Below are 24218 nucleotides of genomic sequence, written 5' to 3'. Positions count from 1 at the left end.
TCTTCTAATTCTGACTGACTATTGATTATCTGATTCCACATCTTAAATTCGGTTGCTCTTATATTTGAATGCACGTATACACACTAACTTAAAACTAGAATTATCATTTGGGTTCAATGACCATATGTCCTCCATAGAAATCGGCGCAAGTAACCAAATTAAATATTTTCCAATAAGGTCCATGACCTGATGTAACAATAAACCTGCTACTGTTTTTTTTTTATTGAGAGCTTAATTGGAACTCCCCATAGGGGGTTATAGATCTATACATTAGTAGTATACATTTTATAGTTAAACAGCAGTAGATACAGCAGAACACATTAAGTACATAACTTTAAATCTTTAAATTACATTGCTTGAAAAAATTGAAAAGAAGATAACATGCCGAAATAACATGCCGGTTCATAAAGTAACGATCTGATATTTAAGGGTGGGAATAAATTGAGCTTCCTTAATTTTTTCATGAGATCAACTCTTTGTGATTCCAACAAGGTACATTGCCAAATGATATAGTTAAATGCTTTCGGCGCAACGGTTCGATCGTTTATTACTAGTTATGAAGCAATTTTGCTAATTATAATCAAACAAAATCAACGTTTCGATCCTAGTTTGGATCCTTTTCAAGATTTATTTGAAGCGCGTCTGTAAAGTACATATGTTATAATAATTTCAAAAACTAGAAAAAACGACAGGCATTGCACCATGTAAGAATCCTCAGATTTATGACACTGCAATTATTTTCAATTGCACAATCTGTTAAAAACTGCAATTTTCATTATATTTGACCTTTTTTTTTGCTTACAGCAACATTAACCGACTTCGATGAAATTTTAAGGTGATACATATTTATACGACGCATTTTTTAAACTTTCAATATAGGCATAAATAAAAAAGTTATATGGGGCCTTATTATTTTTTTTTTGTGATCCCGACGACTTGCGAATTTCCCAAAATTGTTGAGTGAATTAATCCTTTTAACTTCTAAGAAAAGGTCATCCCGTTTGGTTTAATTAAAAAAATTTTATACTCTTTTTAAGTGTACCAATGTTAAATGGTGTTACTGTAGTAATAAAATATTTTACTTCCCTGAGGGTATAGTGAGGATCAAATACAGAAATTCGTCTAATGCAGAGATGGGCAGTATTCAAATAAAAAATTATTCAATAAATTTTTGAAAAAAAGATAAATAACTATTATTCTTTATTCGAGGGCTTGAATAAAAAAGTAACTATTATTCAAAAATTATTAGAATAATTTTTTATTCACCGAGAATTTATTCAAGCTTAGAATAAAATTTTTATTCTTTATTCTTATTCTTTTTTCTCGAAAATGAATAAATCCATGAATACTTTCGGCCAGCTCGAGGCTACAATGAACACGACCGACGCCCGAGGGTCGAGCCCTGAGGCCTGAGCCCAGAACACAATAGTAGTGCAATAAACACGGCCCGACAATCCCCCGGCGAGCCAGGTAGCTCGGCATGAAACCGCTAAGGAGCGAATGGTGAACTTATTTATTTTCCGTGCTACCCTCACGAAAGTCACACGAGTCAAATTATTAGAATAAAAATTTCGAGCATACTTTAATTAATAAAACCACTAGAAACGGTCCTAATTCCGTCGAGTTTAGGCTTTTCTTAATCGGCAGAACGCCACGAATTGGCTCGTGTGACTTTCGTGAGGGTAGCACGGAAAATAAATAAGTTCACCATTCGCTCCTTAGCGGTTTCATGTCGAGCTACCTGGCTCGCCGGGGGATTGTCGGGCCGTGTTTATTGCACTACTATTGTGTTCTGGGCTCAGGCCTCAGGGCTCGACCCTCGGGCGTCGGTCGTGTTCATTGTAGCCTCGAGCTGGCCGAAAGTATTCATGGATTTATTCATTTTTGAGAAAATAGAATAAGAATAAAGAATAAGAATAAAGAATAAAAATTTTATTCTAAGCTTGAATAAATTCTCGGTGAATAAAAAATTATTCTAATAATATTTGAATAATAGTTACTTTTTTATTCAAGCCCCCGAATAAAGAATAAAAATTTTGTATCTTTTATTCAGTACCCGGAATTTTTATTAAAATAAAAATTTTGCCCATCTCTGAGTCTAATGTTCATATTTACATGTTTTCGAAATTATTAACTGTTTGACGTGAACAGCTTAATACTGACTTCGGAACATAAGGAGATTTGTTTTGTCATAAAAAAAACATTAATCAGACAAAAAATTCATTGAACGAATAACTGAAATAATTTTTTTAAATTGTATGTGTGGTCTTTCGAATTCTCCAATTGTTATTTTCACTTGGGGAGATTTTTCATACTATAGTGTGCGTTGTAAATAATAAAAATATTTTTAGTAATTCCCTTAAAATGCTAAGCCCTGTTTATTTGCGTGTACGTGACTATAAAACTGGGGTGATATACATTTTTGGTCTGTTCATTTGCACCAGCACAGCATTGAACAAACGATTGAATTTTCAACTATTTTGCAAAACAGAATTAATAACTGATCACATTATTCTAATATAAACCGATGGATGAATGCAAAACTAGAAATCCTTTCTGGTTTAAATTTCTAGAAATTTTCGTTGGGTCACACATACACAACTATTAAACAATTAACATTCTATTCTGTTCAGCGTGTTTTAATTTTCTCTTAATTTTCGTATTTTCCTAAAAAACGTTTCTATTTCTAACGGTATCGTTTAGATCGGACTGGTTAAATCTGCAAGGAGAATACGTTGAAAATGAATGAATCCTGACAGACATAAATTCTTGAAAAGTAGTCGGGCTCGAGAGTTTGTAAAAAGTGCTGATCTCGCGTCTTTTGGTTTTATCTTTGTCCTCGGCAGATAAGCGGTTAGTAGTTCCACCCGGCGCGGTGCGGTGTGGTGGTGAGAACTTTCCAGATAGCAATACGAAACGTATGTAAATCAATGTCAATCGCAGCTTCGCATTTGAAGCTTCGCAATCCTACATAGTTAAGACTCTAAGCGGAATCAATCCATCAAAGAGTCTGGATTATTCGGAGATTTACTTTTTACACCAGAACTGAATAATATACATATGTATATGTATGTACCTTAACAGTTTAACACCATATTTCGCGTAAAAACGTTTTCCAAGTTTTAAACATCTTTTTCTATCATACGCTAGCACGATATCTAAGTAAATGCCATTAAATAACATTAACTATAAATAAAGAAAAATCTGCATATACAAGGTGTCCCGAATTTAAATGGCAAAACTTCAGGAGCGTGTAAGGAACCGAAAAACTAAGACAAAAAGTCTTTTAGACATTTGGTCGTTTTTGCTTCTTTTTGGAGAAAATCGCAAAAATTCAATATCTCGGTGTCAGTTGCTCTCTTGAGTTCTTGTATAAAAAAAATTTTTTTTTATGAAAAAGAATGTAAATAAATAAGTACAAAAATGAAAACTTGTTTTGTTTCTTTTTTTGCGATTTTCTCCAAAACGAAGCAAAAACGAGCAAATCTCTAAAACACCTTTTGTCTTACATTAGTTTTTCGGTCCTCTACACGCTCCTGAAATTTTGCCATTTAAATTCGGGACACCCTGTATAAAAAGCAATAATTGCAACATTTGCTACAATTAGTTAGAATCTAGAAGAAAAATACACATACTGTAATTATCATTTTTATTGTTCGCAGAATGTACTTCCCTTGAAAAAACTACACCTTTTTGGGTAGTATATTGTGCGTTACAAATTTTGTTTTCCCCATACTGTAGTATCGAAATATTAGGTATCATTAGACTGCGGATTTTATGCGTTCATGGTGAAAATGAATAGGTCAAATACAAAACTGAACACGCGTTAGGAGAATCTAGGGATATTTTGATATTATAAAAAGAATATACATTTTCATGTAACTTCAGCTTCTTACAATTGACTTGGACAATTTTTATTTTGCATAAAGATCCACAGTCTACTTACCATATCAAAATTTACGACGGATATTTTTGAGGAAAACTTTGTTTTTTTATTATTGTACATAGTTGTAACCTCTTATAAGAGATTATTCTGCAGTCTGTAATACATACATAATATTACAATAAGAACCTTATGCTAATGTATGGTTAATGTAATAAGTCCATATCAGATGGAGGCACTTAATTTGTGGTGGGCGCGATAGTGGCGTTATACAGGATGTTTCGCCTAAAACAGGACACCTAAATATATCTTTAGGTTATTGTGATGAAAAAACTATTTGTTACGTAATGTGCATATTATCAGTGGACCAAATATCTGGCGCGAATATTTTTTTACAAAGGTCATTTTTTCGGAGTTATCAAGGTCATCGATGTTTTTTGATACATAACTACATTTTTATTTTATTTCACCGTGTAACTGATCGAAAAATACATTCAGATATGTATAATAACATGACCTTGAGCTTGACCTGAAGGTAAAACTTTAATTTTCGAAGATCAACATCGTATCGCGTATTCTTATAACAATACAGCAGATTTGATGCATTTATGACAAAAATAAATAGGTGTAATTTAAGACTGTAAAAATATTAATAGAAGAATTTAAAAATACTATTATACTATTTTCAATCTATTAAACATATTAAGATAGAAAATAAATTTCTATTTCACTTCAGTTTGTTGCAATTCAGGTAAAAAATTTTTATTTTGCATAAAGATCCGCTGTCTACTTATAACTGTTTAAATTGAAACAATTTAGCAAGTTTCATTTTTACTCTTAGCACTCGAATGGTGACTCTGAGGCGCTAATGTACCATTACTCAAAATATTGTTTACGTTATTAAATATGTTGGTATCTAATCAATTACTAAACATTTAGTTATTGTGTGACGTATTATTCCAATTTCATATCCAGAAAATTAAAAAAATTTTTAATTTCCGAGTTAAAATAGTTCCGAGTGCAAAGGATTAATATCAGCAACATTTGTCTCGTGAAAAGGATTACACAGTGAAACGAATTAATATTCGGACGCTCTAAAAAAGACGATAACTTTAATATTGTACAGGTTGTTAAGAAATGTTTGGTCTTGGCAAGCATAGGCGTATTCTACATCTTCGGATCGATGGAGATCTGTAAAAAAAGTTGCCGCAAAATTGTCCTTGACCTTGAATTTCGAGGTCAAATTTTTTTTATTGTATTGTATTCTACGCATCATGAGGATAAAAAGTGTCAAAGGAACTATGGGTCAAAACTCAACCGTTCTCATAAAAAATAATAGTAGAGTTATTACTAATGAAGCATGCAGTTACTATTGTTGTTTATCTGTTGTTTATCGGAAATCTAACATAATCAACCACAATCAATATTACCTTCAAAGTCTTGAAAGATGTTCATCTTCTATTTCTTCTTCTGAGCCAAAGAACCGATCCATTCTGATTAATATTTCTTAATAGCCGAGCTTGACTGCCAGCTTCAATATGGCCACCATTGTTTTGCAAACAGGTCTCTAATCTGTTCTGAATATTGTTTATAATTCGCTGATGTAAATTTGGTATATTTCGTAAATGTTAGAAGGCATGCTCTATTCGAATTTTTAATTCTTCCACAGTTCTTATTTCGTGCCCCGATTTATATATCTGTTCCTTTACCGCTCCCCATAAGAAAACATCTAATGGATTTAGATCGGGCGATCGCGGAGGCCATATAATTGGTGCAGGTCTTCGACCAATCCATTTAGATCCAAACATTTGATTTAAAAAGTCTCGAACCGGCCGACTAAAGTGTGGTGGTGCTCCATCGTGCATAAAATAAGTAAAACGACTCCTCTCACGCGGTATAATAAGACGCAGATCGCGGTCAACAATCGTGAACATAAAAATCTAAGGTAATTCTCACTTGTTAAACGATTTGGAAGATAATAAGGACCAATACTTCTGTTTCCTAAAATAGCTGCCCACACATTGACTGAAAAACGTCCTTGATTGAAATGTTGTATCATGGCATGAGGGTTTCGATAATTCCATATTCTAACATTTTGCAAGACTGTGTCCATGTCAACAATTAGAATTTCCATTTGAAATCTCCAATTTCTATGAATAAAATTCATCTTACAGCCGACAAAACTTCCGCATCAATTTTTGGCGAAACGGTTGAGTTTTGACCCATAGTTCCTTTGATACTTTTTATCCTCATGATGCGTAGAATACAATACAATAAAAAAATTTGACCTTGAAATTCAAGGTCGAGAACAATTTTGCGGCAACTATTTTTTACAGATCTTCATCGATCCGAAGATGTAGAATACGCCTATGCTTGCCAAGACCTAACATTTCTTAACAGCCTGTACTACACGACTTTAACTTTTTTTGGAAAGCTAGAGCAATTAGTTTACTACAGGATGTGGAAAGAAATTTTTTCAAAAATTGCAATTGATCGGAATTGTAGAAAAAATAATAGAAGTTGCATTTTACAACTTCTTTATGTGGGCCTATATTGAAAATTTAAAAAATACGTTTTGTAGATCTATGTGAATTAAACATATTCTGAAAGTTTCGTGAAAATCGGTCGACATTGTAATGAGCTACAAACGTTCAAAGATGATAAAAATTACAGATTTTCACGATTGTCGGCCTATATCTAAGAATTCTTACATCTTTCAATGCCTGTCGTTTTTTCCCGTATCGACCGATTTCGGTGAAACTTTCACAGTGCACATAATTGACACAGACCTACAAAGCGTATTTTTTAAATTTTCAATACAGGCCCACATAAAAAAGTTGTAAAATGCAACTTGTAGTATTTTCTTTGCAATTCCGACCAAATGCATTTTTTGGAAAGCTTTCTTTTCACATCCTGTAGTAAACTAATTGCTCTAGCTTTCCAAAAAAGGTTCAAATCGTGTAGTACAATATCAAAAAATTATCGTCTTCTTTAGAGCGATCTTAAACTTTTGTCCGCTACTGTATCTACTGTTGTTGATGTTGAACTGTGACAATTTCCGATTTTAATTTGTGCAGTTCGTAAAAGAAAGTATCACAGTATGTCTCGTAGGTAGGTGAAATCAATTTGGTGGCAAACTGAAGGATTGCCATGACTTTTGACGGATTGCCCAGAATTAGTCCGATTTGCTAAATCCTTCCGACACGCAATCAGAGAACTCTGAAAAATCCCCCATCTCTGGTCGGACATGGCCGTAAAGCTTGCGTTAATAGGAATAAAATAGCATGGGTGAATTATCCTCTTTGAGTGTACAAGTCCTCCGGGCACAATTAATCGGACACGGTTGTCTCGCCGCTTAAACCCCAGCCTTCAGTCACCCCTCCTCCACGGGCTTCTTTCGGTATTGTTCAACATAACAGGAGGAGCAATGAGTAGGGGACGGGCACAAGCGCAGGCACAGACACAGACGCAGAGACAGGGACAGGGGGGTTGGGAGCTCGAAGTCCACAAAAATGAGTAGAGTTATGAAGTCAACGGCTTTATTATTTATATGCTTTCTGAGCTCTCTTTTCCATGCTCCTCTTTGGATTTTACTCTACGACCCTTCTCAATCCTTCTTCCTACGTCCCCTTTTTTCTCGCTTCTCCACTTTATCTTCTCTCTGCTGTGTCTCTCCGAAAAGTAATTACGACAAACAATGCTTGCGTTCTGTACGAATCCGCTAATTAAATAGAGTGAAAATGACGATTGTATTAATACCGCTTTGTTGTGTTAAACGAATCGTGTTTGCCCTCCCTCGAGTTACATCTGGATGTCGTTTGATCTGATTGGGCTCGGTTTTATTCATTCGTAATTATGTTTGCTAAGCCTAGCCAGTTACATTTAAGGATGTTCTGGAGGTACAATGGGAGACAAAAGTACAAGAAATTCGAAATCCATCAATATATTGGCAATGAAAGCCATTCATGAGTATATTTTGCATTAATTAGTGAATTTCATGTTGTATTTATTTTTTAATCAAATTGTCTCTCCATATTATAAAAAATTGTAAGTGACTTTTGCGAATAATTGTACCCTCTGATTGTAGCTATATTCAGTGGTCTACACAGTTGTCGTGTGTCCATGCTAGTGAGAAGGACAACACGATAAATTTGACGTTTTGTAACTGTTTATAATTTTTGCTCTGTAACTGTTTAGTGAATCCTAATAAATTTTAAACATAATTAATTACATAATTTTTACTATATATTTTAAAAAACTGGAGTTTCTAGTTGCGTTTTTTCAAGGTTTAAATAGAGTTTGAAGTGGAATTTTATGAATTCTCCATAAGAAATCGTGTTAAAATGTGCAAACTTTAAGTTGCTTTAATTCTTGAACGGTGCAGTGAATCGAACCCAAACTTTGGTAATTCCATTAATTTAGTAAGAATTATATCTTGTCAAATTTTCAAAAATTTTGTTGCGTTTTTATATACCTCCAGAACATCCCTAACCATGTACAAACTCCTTGTTAGATCTAGGTCTAAAGGTCTAGCTCTACATTAGATCTAATTCGGCGTTAGGCCCAAGTCTAAAGCGTAAAATACACAGAGGAGCAAAAACTCAAAATGGACCAATTAATCCATTTTTCCAGAAAATCATTATTTATATGTCGATTGAGAAACGGGATCGTAAAGGAATCAATCAGCACATGACTTTACATTACGTAGTTTGAACTGAAGAAACGATTAATGTCTTAATTTTGTTACATTTAATTTACTAGTTCCAGTATTTTATTTCTAACTCAATTTTGCGCCAGAGCAGAATATTAACAAAAAAATATTTTCTTTACAATTACAGTGATTAAAATGTCTTTATCCCAAAAAAACATCGTAGAAGAGAAAAGAAAATTTATATTTTTTGTATGGCTACATTTATTCTAATGCTTAAGTATATTCATTACAAACGAATCAAATTTTATTTTATTTAAAAAGAAAGGCGTAATATTCATATTTGTTAGACGTTGTTTAAAATCTTCATGACTAGTGTGATTCGTTAAAACATGGCAAGGGATTAAGAACCTTTCACTGATCTGGCAGATGTAAATCATTTTGGCATATTTGTTACGAGATCATTACAATATTCACGAAATTTGAATCCTAATTGCTCCTCTACTTGATTCCATAATCGTTTCAGTGATGATGGTGGTTATTGATATCTTTTATTTAATCGATTCTAATCGATTAAGTCTGAGCGTTGTAGTGGCCAATCTAATTTAATTATTTACTATTTATGATGTATATTTCGGATCTCAATCTTGGAAACTAATACCGTTTTCTTCGATCGGCATATTCTCAATAGAAGGGTGCTGGCGCGGCCGTGCAAGAGTGTGCGGACACACGCACACATCGCTAAATCCTCATATACGTATATGCAATTACAAGGTTTACGAGAATACAAAATGACGCTTCAACATTGCATTGAGTTCAGAAGCGGTCAATTGTGATTCCTAAAAATCAAATCTAGATGTGTCCGGTGCCCAAAATGCATATTTTTACGTTATAGAGGAATAATTTGTAATATTCGGCAGACACCCCGCCTGTCACGAGGCATCCGAAGCAAGCATGATATCACAAGATGGCCGCCACTGACAGATTTTCGTAAATATTGAGAGATTTATCGTTCGAATCGAAAAAATCGCTCTACATTGACATAGCCAGGACATGTACAAAGGCGGTGGTGCGTATGTTTAGTTGATTGATTAATTATTTAAACACGGAAAATGTTTCGGACAATAATACAGCACCTCGAGGTTTCGAAATTTTACACTAGTAGCACCACTGTCAATTTCCTAAACTGCATGTTACAAATGTTAATGATAATGCTGGTGGATATTATATTGTCCATCGATAATACAGTGTCCACCGTCCATGCAAACACTAAATTTATTGAACAAAAACACTGGTACGCGAAGCGGCTATCTTCTGACGGCTTGGTTACTTCGGTTGCCTCGTGACAGGCCAATACCAGTGGTGTTGGACAGGCAATATATGCCGAATATTATAAATTACTCTAATAACGGTATAACGTACGACCTGCATTATCAGCCGTATTCTATTGGAACATTTGTAACGTGCAGTTTAGGAAAAAGACAGTGGTGCTACTAGTGCAAAATTTCGAAACCTCGAGGTGCTGTATTATTATTTGTGACAGGCGGTGTCTGCCGAATATTACAAATTATTCCTCTATAACGTAAAAATATGCATTTTGGATACCGGACGCATCTAGATTTGACTTTTAGGAATCACAATTGACCGCTTCTGAACTCCTCATTGCAATGTTGAAGCGTCATTTTGTATTCTCGTAAACCTTGTAATTGCATATACGTATATGCGGATTTAGCGATGTGTGCGTGTGTCCGCACACTCTTGCACGGCCGCGCCGCGCCGGCACCCTTAATTGCGTTCGTGGTATTTCTTTATAAAACCACTCGTTAATTGTTAATTCGTCTTTTAACACAACTCGTAAAGTAAAACATCCTCATATCAGTTTACAGCTTCCTTCACGTGTCATTTTTGTAATTTTTTCCCTTGTCGAGTCCAACATCAACTGCGTCCAAATCGATGTAATTGTCGATTCTTCTGACCACGTAATTTTTTTCAATTCTTCATGACCCAATTTCTTGTTTATTTGCAAATGCTAAACGAGCTTTGGTAGTTTTGTTCCTAGTAGATTCGATTTCGCCTTCCTATCCATAGTTCTACAGAGAGTTCTTCTTGAAAAATCTTGTATTGCAATTCCATCACATTCAATCAAATAAGTAAAAATATTCAAGGAAATGCAAATCAATTTCACCCTTTTACAAATCAAATTCAACCTTTTGTAAATCGATTTCACCCATTAAGAATACTTAGAATTAATTATTTATTTATTTAAACACACGTGAACGGTGCCATTATTGCGAGATAAACATAAGACTTGATACTCAGTACTTTTTAATAAGTACATACGTACTTTCATTTCTTAATTTATTAATCAGAAAATGGCTACAATGAATATATATATGTCCACACAGTTTTCATACATTACAAAGTTAATTAATTCGTAATTACTAGACTGCGGATGTTTCGAGCGTAGTCCAGTACAAGATTGCCGCTGGTTCAGCACAATAACTTGTTGGTTCACATTCGTTACACAAGAACACTTATCGTGAACTCTTGAAAAGACTAAGGTTCAAAGTTCAAAGGAAAGGTTTAGAAGAATGGTTCATAGACAGTTCATAGAAAAGTTCATAGAAGAAGTTTATTGTAAAACTTCGCGGTAAACGTTCATGATAAAATTTTATACAAAAAAATTAAACCGACTTCGAAAGAACGCACTCCAAAAATGCACTAAAAAGTATGAAATAATTTCCATTTAATTTATGTGAATACACACGAACTTAAATACAATACAATCTTTTCGGAGGCGACGCAAAATTGAGTCCGAAATAAAATACTGTAATAATGTAACAGAACATATAAATAAATGACTTTCTGAAACAATGATGATTGATTGGTTCAATTTTATTTCTCACTGTGTACATACATATAATTTGACATAATATTGTATTATGACTTGAGAAAATTAGTAACGGGCAATAAAATATTATGTTAGGCAGATCCAGTGGTGAGGTGTAAACTCCTTATTCGAGTGGGCCACGCATGGAAAATGGTTAGCAGAGCGGATGCCGTGGAAGACGACGGGACATAAGGGGCGTGGAGGTTAATGGGCGTATATAACGAGAACCTACATTATGCAAATAGCCGTGGATGGCTACCAGCCGTCAACTTATATCTTATCACTTTGACTGCCCGGTCATTCATATGAATATCGCACCCTCGGGAGTATACGTTCACCTCATACCGGGGTGGTTTTAAGGGCCGACAGGGAGTGCGGTTGTTTTTTTGTCCTTGCGTTTTCTGAACACGGTGCGTAACAATCATTCACGTGGCCATAAAATATTACCGCGCGAAATAACACTTGATATTGTATTCGCCAAGTCACTGTTTGTATTTTCCGTAGAACCTCTGGTATATGAGTGTTCGACTACAGGTGGGAGAAAATTTAACTGGTGGTTCTCCATAATACTATGTACAATACCATACGAAAAGAAAGAATAAAAAAATTGCGATTTCAACTTCGTCATTTAGTTATTAACAATTAAAAATCCGCCTAAAATGCGGCAACGCGACTAACAAAAGTGTACGTTGCGTACGTCATAGAGGCGCGCGACAATCACGTATCAAGTAAAAGATGTATACATGCCTTGATTCTCATTTGGGACCCCAGTGAGGTGAAAATGTTTAACAAATTGATGAACAGGATTAACAAATTGATCGTTGCACGACATTGAACCTGCCTACTCGTTAAAATCCACAAGGGCATTTCTAATATCCGCCCTATGGAATTATCAAGCAGAAGGGATCAATGCCCTTTCACTTTTTAATTGGTCTCACATAAGTATATTACTTGGGATCACTATAAAGGTCTTTGCACACTAGACCGCACCACACCAGCACCGCACCAGCGTTTTCAGTGGCGCTCACCACTATAACGGTCTGGGTTAGGTCGTTCGACGGGTTACGGCGCGCCGGACAGTGGGCAATTTGGTCGAAACTCGATTCATAATCAAAGAACTTTCGATAGAAATGAGGTAGGGCGATGAAATTGTTTTTACATTAAAGCTGAAACTTTGCAGATGTTGAGAAACGAATTTGTAATTCGCGCTCGACTGATTGTATACAGAGTCATTTGGTGTGAGTGAATGATGTGAAGTGTGTTCACTGCTGGAGTGACTTGTTCACTTGTTTCTAATATGGCGAGATAGCGGGATGTAACGCTGTGCAGAGACAGACCACGTTTTTGTATTCCAGTTAATATAATAGTAATAAACACAATCTGCTGTTAATATATATTCACGCATCAACTCTAACAGCAGAATATGGAAAAAATAGGGACATTATGGTACGGACGTTTTTTAATGTTGAGAAAATTCGTTAAACTTGCACAATTTCGAGAAAATTGTGGTTTTTCCAATACCACGCGCGGAAAAAATTTTTTTTAACGTGCGACACATCATTTCCCTTAGATTCTTTCACGCTGATTTCAAATTTGGTTTCAAAATTTGTCTACGACCTCAGGATTTTGCAAGAAATCGATTTTTGTGAACACAACTTATGAAATCATTTTTTCGTTGAAATGATTTGGTAACCCACTATGTAGTTTGAAGGAATATTGTATTCTCATATATAAAACGTATTAAAAATAATCATAATGAAGTATTTGAAAGTTTACTTAAAATCAGCGTGAAAAAATCTACGGGAAATGATGTGCCGCATGTTAAAAAAAATTTTTTCCGCGCGTGGTATTGGAAAAACCACAATTTTCTTGAAATTTTGCAAATTTAACGAATTCTTTCAAGATTAAAAAACGTTCGTACCACAATCTCCATAATTATCCCATATTCTGCAAAGTTTCAGCTTTCATTTAAAGAAAATTTCATCGCTCTATCTCATTTCTATCGAAAGTTCTTTGATTTTGACACAGATTTCGTCGGTTTGGCCCATAGTGCGCCGTATCTAGCGGTAAGCACCACTGGCGGCAACTCATGTCGGGCGAAGATATTTTGCTTTCTGGTTCGAAAAGAACGTCGACGTTCCAAACTTAACATGGTTTCTCAAGATAAAAGTCTGCTCTATCGAGTAGTGTGGTTCGATTTACCGCTGGACCCTTATTTTTTGAGATAAATTGAAAAATATCCTCAAAAATTGGTGCAAAAGTGGCATCTCTCCGTCTTTAACCATTATTTAAACATGTTGAAACAATCATAATGTATTAATATTGGATTTCACTGTATTCGGGAAAGTCTACAGAATCTTTTGCTGCAAAGAACAATTCAATATCTTTTATAATAACATCACAATATTTGTTTAAAGTTGAAAAATATGTTTTTTTTCAAAGCCATGTTCCTCAAGAACTGTGCGTATAAGAGAAAAATTAAGGACAGATTCGGAATCAGCGCAAAAACTCTATAAGAAGGATACCCAACAGTAATTAGGGAACATAAAAAAGTTGAAATATGTTGGACAGTGTAATTTATAGAAGAAAGGCAAAACTTTTTGCGTAACTTACAAAGGAGTGTAAAAGGTTAATACTCTGGAACGATTATTTTTCTCTCGTTAGAGAATTGAAAAAATGTTATTTTTGTTTCATGCCGAAGTTTACAAAAGTGATGTGGTCAATGCTTTTTTATTGAAGAAAATGTTTTGGTATGATTCGTTTTATTGGACTTTGATATGTATGTATTTCGTCGAAAACCTTGAAAAACATTAGTGCTGCAGAATATTCTGTAAATAAAGTTAAGCATCTATGTACGCCAAATCTAGATATCTTTGTTTAGCTAGTATTATAACAACTGTAATGAACTGTATTCTCTTGTGTATGCAAGGCTCTATAAAAATATAAATAGTACCTACTATGTCTTTTCTGAGACAATGCAATATTTTTTTCACGAATGTTTTCGTATCGGTAGAGGCAACCATGATATTAAGGTAGTGAATATAAACGCAATATTCTGTGCGTGCGGTACGTTTTACTGAAAAAACAGGACCAAGATTCATAATTAGAGCCCCAAATTAGAAGTTTAATGTCGCCCCCCCCCCTATGGCTAGTAGCATAAGTGAAAAACAACACGTTCAACAAGGAACCGCGTATGTACATATGGACGTATGTAGAACATGTTCCTTCAGTATTAAGTAATTAGCGACACAGCGTGGTTAGAACACTTGTTACGTTACTCCTGTTGATGCTCGAGAATATCTGCACTAACATAATTACCGCAGAGTACAAAACTGAAATTAATATCTGTGTAACCCAAATATGAATCGTATGCGGTCGACCTACATTTTCAATGGATCAGAGTACAAATCATTTGGAATCTTTAACAATGATATAAGAAGTTATTCCTGTTGTGACTTGTGGGATAGCATTCGACAACTTAGAGATTCTTAGTATTCGCGTGTGATGAGTTTTCTATTGAAAAAGCATCTTCCACAGTGAAGGGACAGACTATCACAACTCAAAGCAGAGTTGTGCAGAATTACAATTCAATTACTCCAGAATTATAATTACAAAGTAATTGAATTACATTGTAATGCAGTTATATTGTAATTTATAATTCAGATCTTCATTTAATTAAATTACAATGCTAATTCGTAATTGCAATGGAGTACAATTATAAAATACATTGTAATTCAGTTATATTGTAATTTATAATTCAGATTTTCATTCAATTAAATTACAATATAATTTGTAATTGTGCAATGGAGTATAATTGTAAAATACATTGTAATTGAATTATATTGTATGTATTTCAATCAGAGGTGGGCATTCTTTGGCGAAAAAAATATTTGAAATACTATTTAATATTTTAGATTTTATTTTGCTTAAAGAAAATAGTATTTTATTTGAACAATCAGAACCTCGAAATAAAATATTTCTGTTTGAACAATCTGAACCTCGAAATAAAATACTTCTATGTATTTGAACAATCTGAACCTCAAAATAAAATATTTCTATTTTAATAATCTGAAACACAAAGTGTAAAAGATTTCTGTTTTAATAATCTGAAACACAAAATAGAATATTTTATTTTTTGCATCGTTATACCCCTAATACTTTCAGAAATCGCATTACTTATTTAATATTTCTTATTTTAGCAATAATTTAAAGAAGAAATGGTACTTGATATAAGAAACTATATCATTTGCCACATTTTCGTTTCATTTTTTTGTTTGATTGCTGCTATTACTGCGTATATCCACTTCATTTCATAGCATATGCCTACTGAGGTTTGTTGATAAACATACAGTGTATCTTATCACCAGAAAACTATTTATACTCATAAATCTATTGAATGCGAACCACTTTGAGCAATAATATTACATTCTATTTCAATGATATAGTAATTCAGTTGTGACGTAATTGAATTACTATTAATTGAAATACAATGTAATTCAAAAGGGAGTGTTATCGTCGCTCTGTGATTTTGGCGAAAGGCTCGCGATAGTGAAATTTGCTCAATGTGTCGCGGACACGCGTAGAAACGAAGTGACAAAGTGAGTTTCCTGAAATCTTGGTATTTCGGAAGATATTTACGCAGAAACTGCAGCCACGTGCCTTCATCGGCTCATAGCCTCAATGAGACGCTTTCTGCGACCTCAAATTCCTAGATCAGTGTTAATAAAAAAGGGAGAGAAGGGAGAGGAAGCAAGAATAGGAATATATTGAGAGAAACAGGTCAGGAAAGATAACCTGAAAGTTGACGGACAGGATACAATGTAATTCAATGACGTAATTGAATCACAATGTAATTGAATTAGCACAACTCTGACTCAAAATTATATTTAATATTGGGGGTGCTAGCTCGTGCCAGCTAAACTCGCAATTTCTATACGTCCATTCATCAATATATTCGTACCTAATGTATCTTCGAAAACAACAAAGATATTTGAGGTGATAACGTTAGGTAACTCAGCCTGTATAACACTCGTATGACGATTCCTAGGTGCACGTTACCGCGACAAAGTGCAAAGGGTTAATAGTCGAGAGGTCTCACAGAGTGTTAGAACAGTGAGGGACAATGTCGATAAGCCGTTGTCAGAAGATTTGAGATAACATAAAGATAATTAAATAAATATTAATACTAGCCGTAACGAATTTGCCTTGTTCCGCGATACATACGCGTCTCTATTGCTCGGCGCGGCGCGATGCCCGTTAATAAAAAGAAAACATTAGTGCGCGCCGTAAAACCTTTTGGAGAAGATTAACACTTCATTCTTGGCCAGTATATTCGTGATTTTCTACATACAGTCCGCACACGTTACACGTTACACGCCGATCACGATTTGTCACGACACGCTACCTGCCTGCGCTTGGAATTGGTCTTATCGGAACTTCGAATTTTTAGGTATACACGTGAAAATGCTCTGAAAGGTAATGAACAAGAGAGGGTGAAATTATCGTCGCAACACCGATATTAAGTCCCATAAAGTCGTGCCGTTTCGAAGAAATGCTTAGCACAATCCCTCATTTCCACGCACGAACTGTAATTTCAACTTTCTGATCATTTTCGGGAAAAAATATTATCACGACTTTTTCTACCCGCTACATAGTTTTTTCGACTATACCGCGTATTAAGTAAGTATTGTACGTGTAATTCATTCGTACGTGTAATTTGTTTACGTAAATATTTCATAATTTCTGTGTACAGTATGTTAATTAGTACATAAAAGTTTTACCCTTCGCACTCGGAGCTATTTTAACTTTAACTCGAAAATTAAACGTTTCTTCGGACCTAGAATATTTCCATTCCCTATGATTTTTTGAATTTCATGGGTATGAAATTGGTATAATCTAATATACAGAGTGAGTCCGAACAAACAGAACACTTAACCCTTTGCGGTCCTATGTCGAGTGTGACTCGACATCGCATTTCGTTCTGGCACGTCCTATGTCGAGTGTGACTCGACATCGGTTTTCGTTCTGGCGCGTCCTATGTCGAGTGTCACTCGACACGGAAATTTTTTTTTTTTTTTAATTTTCATTTTCGTCTTATATTATCATTATAAATGTTTTTCAAAGAAAACGGTACCAAGTGAATAATAAGCGACTGGGGCGAAATCTGTGCGGACCGGCTGGTACGAAATTGCGAATTCCGCGCGGACCGCAAAGGGTTAAATATCTGCGTTACTTTTCGTTGTACAAAAAAACTTCTCAGGACAAAGTTACACTGTTTGAAGGGCCACATGTAACGGTGTAAGGGAAAAAATTTTTGAGGTCATTTTTTTATGAGATTTTAAGGTCAACTTCATTTTTTTTAATGGAATGAGGTATTTTTGAATACATAAATCGATGCAGCTGGACATTCGTTATAAAAAACGTACTAACCCATGTATGTCGAAAAGTTAGTACTTCAGGAGATATTTCAATTTAAATAACTCTAACTAAATAACACATATGTCTGTATGTTCCAACTGATTACCGAGCAGAGCCGCTCGATGGTGGCACGGACCCAAGAATATTGATTTAAAAAAACAAAAATCGCCAACATATATAGAGAAAATAACTCAGAAAATTGCGTACAAGCGAGATTTTATCCGGCAATCTTACCAGGCAATCCGCCCGGAGGGCCTGGTTGCGAGGGTGTGCCGTAGGCATATTTAATAATGCAAACAATATTTTGAATAATGGTGCAGCAAGTTCTACTGGCGCCTCTCAGTGTCACCAATCGAGTGCTACGGGTTACAAGTTTGGGCAGAATGTCGCGCATCAATGTTAACCTAAATCGTCATACAAAAACTGTTTCATATTTTGGATGATATTCTAGAGAGAGACAGACAGACAGACAGACAGACAGTGAGAGAGAGAGAGAGAGAGAGACCGGATGCATGCCCAGTATACAATAATAATAGATTATTTCCTAAATATCCGTGGAGAAATATTTAGTTTTCGGATTTTTTTCATCATTCTTTTATATGATTTCTGTTAAAAAGTTCTTTATCACATAGAGTGCAACAGAGATAAAAATTTAACCAGAATTTTCCTGAAAAAGACGGTTGTGAAAAGGAAAATATTAATGATTAATGTGCAATAAAAATATATTCCTTTCATCCTTTTAGATAAGCGTGCTGCTTTTCAAAGCGAAATATTATTTCATTAGAATTCATTTCATAGCCTCAATTTTGTACTTGAGCATTAATAATTGCACGTAAACTTTCAGGTTTGGGAATATTCGCACATTCTGTACTACATTTAATTATTAATATTCTTATATTTCAATACATCCCGAATTTAATTTAATTCATTTTAAATGAAAAGTTGAAAGTGATAATTATAAATACATAATATTGTAGATGCAACTGGAAGCTGTCTTATTTGCAAGTGCAGATAAGAAGTTTTAGGTATACGAAGTTTGTGTGTGTGTGTTGTTTAATCGATATAATACAAGTTTGATGTAATTTGATGAGAATTATATTAAACAATTATTCGATTATAGCATAATATCCATCAATCACCTTTCACCACATACAAACGAATTTTTAGTTCTTTCGCTATAATTGGAAATGCACCAACGTATTATGATATGATATTTCGTCACTTCTGTAACGCTCCTGTTACTTAAACTTCCGCGTTACAATAGAAAATTGTAGCCCCCTCAGCAAAGAAGTTTCACTTCAAAAATTCAAAGGACAAACAAGTCGCACAACAAGTCGCACAACAAGACGCATCAACAGACCATAAGAACAACACAAAATCTGTTTGTCGACTGTCTTTGTTCACGGACGACTCTGTTCCACTCGGGAAAAACGTATCGATGTAAACAAAAATATTATAGATTACTGGGAAAATCAGAAATATAGATTCCCGTATTTATCAAAACTAGCGTCCATATTCAAGCTGTGCCCGCAACTCAGGTTAGGTTTGAACGAGCCTTTTCTGCTCTAATACTAACGCTGGAAACTTAATAATAACGAATTTGGGAAAACGCATGTTTGTCACATTAAATTTTGATTGTAGCAATTCATTTTATGAATAAAAATTTTATGAAATAATTGATTGTATACCATTTGAAAGTTGTACTATTTAATAATAACTATTACAAATTTCCTTCATCACCCTAGTAGCATTTACGGTTGTCGTTTCGTTGGGCCTACGTTGGCGGTTTGCGTTGGGCAACCGTTAGAGATGTCGCTCTTTTTTTGCAGTTGGGCCAACAGTCAGGGTCAACGTTGGGCCAACGTTCAGCCAACGTTGTGCCAAAGTCGGGCCAACGGTAATACCCAACGTAGGGCCAACGATCACGTCCAATGTCGGGCCAACGGTAATAGCCAACGTAGGGCCTACAATACTTAAAGCCAACTAGAGGATTTTTTGTGTGTAGGGTCAATTAATTATATACATATACATATATATGTGTGTATTATGAGTTTTTTATTTTTATATCTCAATTATTTTGTACATATTACATACATATCACATATTACAATAGCACGATTTCTTACATTACATATTGCACATTAGTATTATAATATGATACTACATTCATATTACACCTCTTCAATAGTTCTGATAATTACAACAGCTCCGCTTAAGATGGTGAAACAAGAATCGGATGACGACGTACTTAAAATACAATTGTTTTTCGCAGTTGTAGATATTGGCGTAGCTGCATGGCTGATGATCCATCGAACACTTGTGCATCAGTAAAATCTGAAAAATGACATAGAAATTAATCTTACAACAAGAAAAGCAAAAGGAAACAAAATTATTAATTGCAATTGAATGCATGCATAAATTACACACATTCTTTAGAAAGTATCTACAATACGTGGTGACACGTATAATTAAGTATAGGTATAAATAATTGTTAAACTAAACCACTCATTACTATTAATTTAACAGTATACTTACCAATATTTGGCGTAGCTGCATCCATGGCTGATCTACCGAACGATGGTGCTGAATTGAATTAAATTAATGGTGTTGAATTAAATTACACCACTTTGTACATTATCAAAATTTTTTGTTAATGAAATGAAATAAAACACGCGACACAAAGAACGACCACTTCGACAGTTCGACACAGCACAGAAGAATGAAATAGTGAAAATCAACAAATACCAAATGACGATCGATGCTACATATATCTTGAACGACGGGTATACGTCGTTGGCCCTATGTTGGGTATTCGTCGTTGGCCCAACGTTGGGTATTCGTCGTTGGCCCAACGTTGGGTATTCGTCGTCAAACTGTCATCATTTTTCATCGTTATACGTTGGGTATTCGTCGTTGGCCCTATGTTGGGTATTCGTCGTTGGCCCTATGTTGGTTATTCGTCGGCAAATTGACGTAAGTTTTCTTCGTTGGCCCTACGTTGGGGATTTGTCGGCAAAACCACTAACCATGTCCCACCATTCCCCAATAAACTCCCAACCGTTGGCCACCGTTGGCCAACCGTAAATGCTACTAGGGAGTTGTGTTAATAAAACTTCAATAAGTTAATTTGTTTGATTAAATACATAATCTAATAAGTAGTATGTTCTACATTTTGCATTAATTTTGTTTTATCAAGGATTGCATATTTTTCTTCAAATTGCTCTTTCATTAAAAAACCGCCTTTGGTTTTAATGAATAATCTGTATAAAAGCATTGTGGACATAAGAAAATACTGAAATCTGTTAAGCTTGTTAATATTCGATATAATAACGATATTTCAAAATATTATCGGTATATTCGATTTTTACAAAACTCGATAAGTGGTTCAAAACTTCCGGCCGGTAGTTTAGCTTAACTATTTCGAGTTAAGTGATGTCCCTTGTTAACACTAACCGTACCGCGACGGGTCAAATGACCGCTTTCACATTGTTTATTTTTTAATTATTGAAATTATAACGATGCTTCCATTAGAAATTATTCAATAAATTTCTTTATTCAAGCACGTGTTACTATAAAAATTGTGAAAACTCTAAATACATTCAGTCTTGTAATTTTTATAAAACAATATGTACATTCTGTCACAAAAGTACCAGGAATCGATTTTTAAAAAGCCCGCTTAAAGGGATTGTTGTCCTCTATACTCATGCGGAGTTTGAGCGTCACTTGTCATTTAGTTTGTTTACAGTGCGCCATTTTGTCAGTTTATCTCAAGTGTGTTTTGCGATTTTTACAATGGATAAAAATATGGAACAAAGAAGCTGTCTTAAATTTTGCATTGCAAATGGAATTTCGTGTGCCGAAGCGCTGAAAATGTTACATAAGGCTTACGGTGAATCGACTTTATCAAAAAACACGTGCGTACGAATGGTACAGTGGATTTAAAAGCGGTCAAGATGTGGCGGAAGATTTGCCTCGATAACGCTCCATTTCACAAGGCTATCATTGTGAACGAATTTCTGGCCAAAAACACAACAAATCTTATCGAGTAGCCACCGTATTCCCCTGATATGGCTCCGGCCGACTTTTTTCTTTTTCCAAAACTCAAATTACCACTTCGAGGCACCCGTTTTCAGTCGATAGATGACACATCGATAAAATGTTTAATGTAGGTACTGTTAGTCCAGTCAACGAAAAGTTGTAGAGGGAAATACAATTTTTAACTTTGGGTCTTTGTTTGAAACCAACATTGCAACAATTTGAAACAGAACATCTGAAACTGGAGGTTTCAGGCTTTCAAACCATTGTTTAACGATATCGATACGGCAATTTTTGACGGAGTTATGATCAATTTTTCGGGTTCGCACAAGTGATCCCTTAATTCTTTTGAGGAGTGTATATCAGATAATATAAAAGTTCAACTTTTCAGTAATTTATAACTCATGTTCACGAGAAGAAGAATCGCAGGTAGCGTTCAACCGTTTAAGCCGAAAGAGCTTGAACGCTCTTTCGCTGAAATCGGCTCAATCCGAACCGTTTCGAGTCAATTAGTATCGAATATTCAAGCGAACCGATTTTCTTCTGGTCTGTTCAGCTTCATCGATCTTGACAATAAAGCAGTTCAAATGTCCACTTGTCTATTTCCCTCCATCACGATCGAGAAAATACTTGAAGATCATTATTGGTTACACACATATGGGATACATAATTATCTTCTATACACTCTTCTTGGTAGATCTTTTCCATTCTCTGTCACCATTTATCGATTACCCGTAGTTCTCCTTAAACATGTTAAAGAAATGAAGGTATGCCAAGAACTAGAAGTAGGTTACACTGTAAACAATAAACTATGCTCAAAGAGACAATTCAAGAAAACACTTCTATATGAACGAAAGTCTGGTTTATGGAGGTTTATATAAACAAAGATTATAGAGCTTCAACGATTTTTTCTAAGAATTCCCCTAGTGTGGAAATCATTTTCCTTCTCAAAGCTATTATTTGATGAGAACATATCCTCACATTCCTTATAAATCAAACTATTTTTCGCAAATGAAATATTGACGGTTACAATGCTTTCGCAATTTTTTTACAAATATTTTTACCAGAGACATTGATTGAATAAACTTTAATCACATTTTAGCAAACAATAGAAGTATAAAGTTTAAACACGAGATCCTTCGAAGAAAAATTATTGACGCAAATTTTAATATTCATTACTTCCTTTCTTTGAAAATATCAGTTTTCTCCTCAATTCGAAATACGAAACTGCGCTCGTCATTTGAAACAACAACTAAAAGTTTCCTAAAGAAGGTGTAGGTGTCTCTCCTCAAAAGAATTAAGGGATCACTTGTGCGAACCCGAAAAATTGGTCCCACTTTACGTGATCATAACTCCGTCAAAAATTGCCGTATCGATATCGTTAAATAATGGTTTGAAAGCCTGGAACCTCTAGTTTCAGATGCTCTATTTTAAATTGTTGCTATGTTGGTTTTTTACAAAGTTATGGCGAGATGAAGACAACATTGACGGTTAACAAAAATTTTGTGCAACTTTGGAACATCATCTAATGTAATGATGCTTTCGGCGCTACCGTTTCGATCAATTAGTAAATCTAGGAACTTTGCAAAAAACTTTTGTTCTTTTTAACTGGAACATCACACGGGGAGCAACACATTTTTCTGATAAATCGCGTTGATATCATTTGGAAGGGCTATCTTTCCTGTGTAAATTGTGTGGTTGTTGAATATTGTGCGTTTTTTTTTATTCGAGTTATTCAACATTGAAGTAAATATGGGCTTTTTAAATTTAACTGGCTCCAGAAAGCGAAAAAATTATCGTAGAAACTTGTGCAAAAAAGCAATAGAAAGAGCGTTTCTTTCTCTTCAAGGCACTTCTTTTGTTTTTTCAAATTTCATTAACATTCTGATATACCGGTTTTTCTGAAAATATGCTTAAAAAATGCACAATTTCCATTTTTCCTTGAAGTCGCTATATCTCGGCGAGAAATGATCGTAATACCATGATCCGAACGTCAGATTGAAGCAGAGATTCTGCCGATTCGATTGAGTGCCCCATGAACTCGCTGCGACAATTTTTTACCCATGGCAGCTGTGTTTGAAGTTAGTGCTTCGCAGAAATTAGCGCGCCACGTACAGGCGGCTGCCTGACATCACAGTGGAAAAGGACCAAACTCGATTCAAAATCAAAGAACTTTCGATAGAAATGAGGTAGAGCGATGAAATTTTTTTAACATTAAAGCTAAAACTTGGCAGAATATGGGAAAATATGCTGATTATGGTACGAACGTTTTTTAACGTTGAGAAAATTCGTTAAACATGTAGAATTTCAAGAAAATGTGGTTTCTCCAGTACCACGCGCGGAAA

Source organism: Lasioglossum baleicum, chromosome 11 (assembly GCF_051020765.1).
Source record: "Lasioglossum baleicum chromosome 11, iyLasBale1, whole genome shotgun sequence".
Classification (NCBI taxonomy): Eukaryota; Metazoa; Arthropoda; class Insecta; order Hymenoptera; family Halictidae; genus Lasioglossum; species Lasioglossum baleicum.
Note: the sequence above shows the minus strand (reverse complement) of the source record.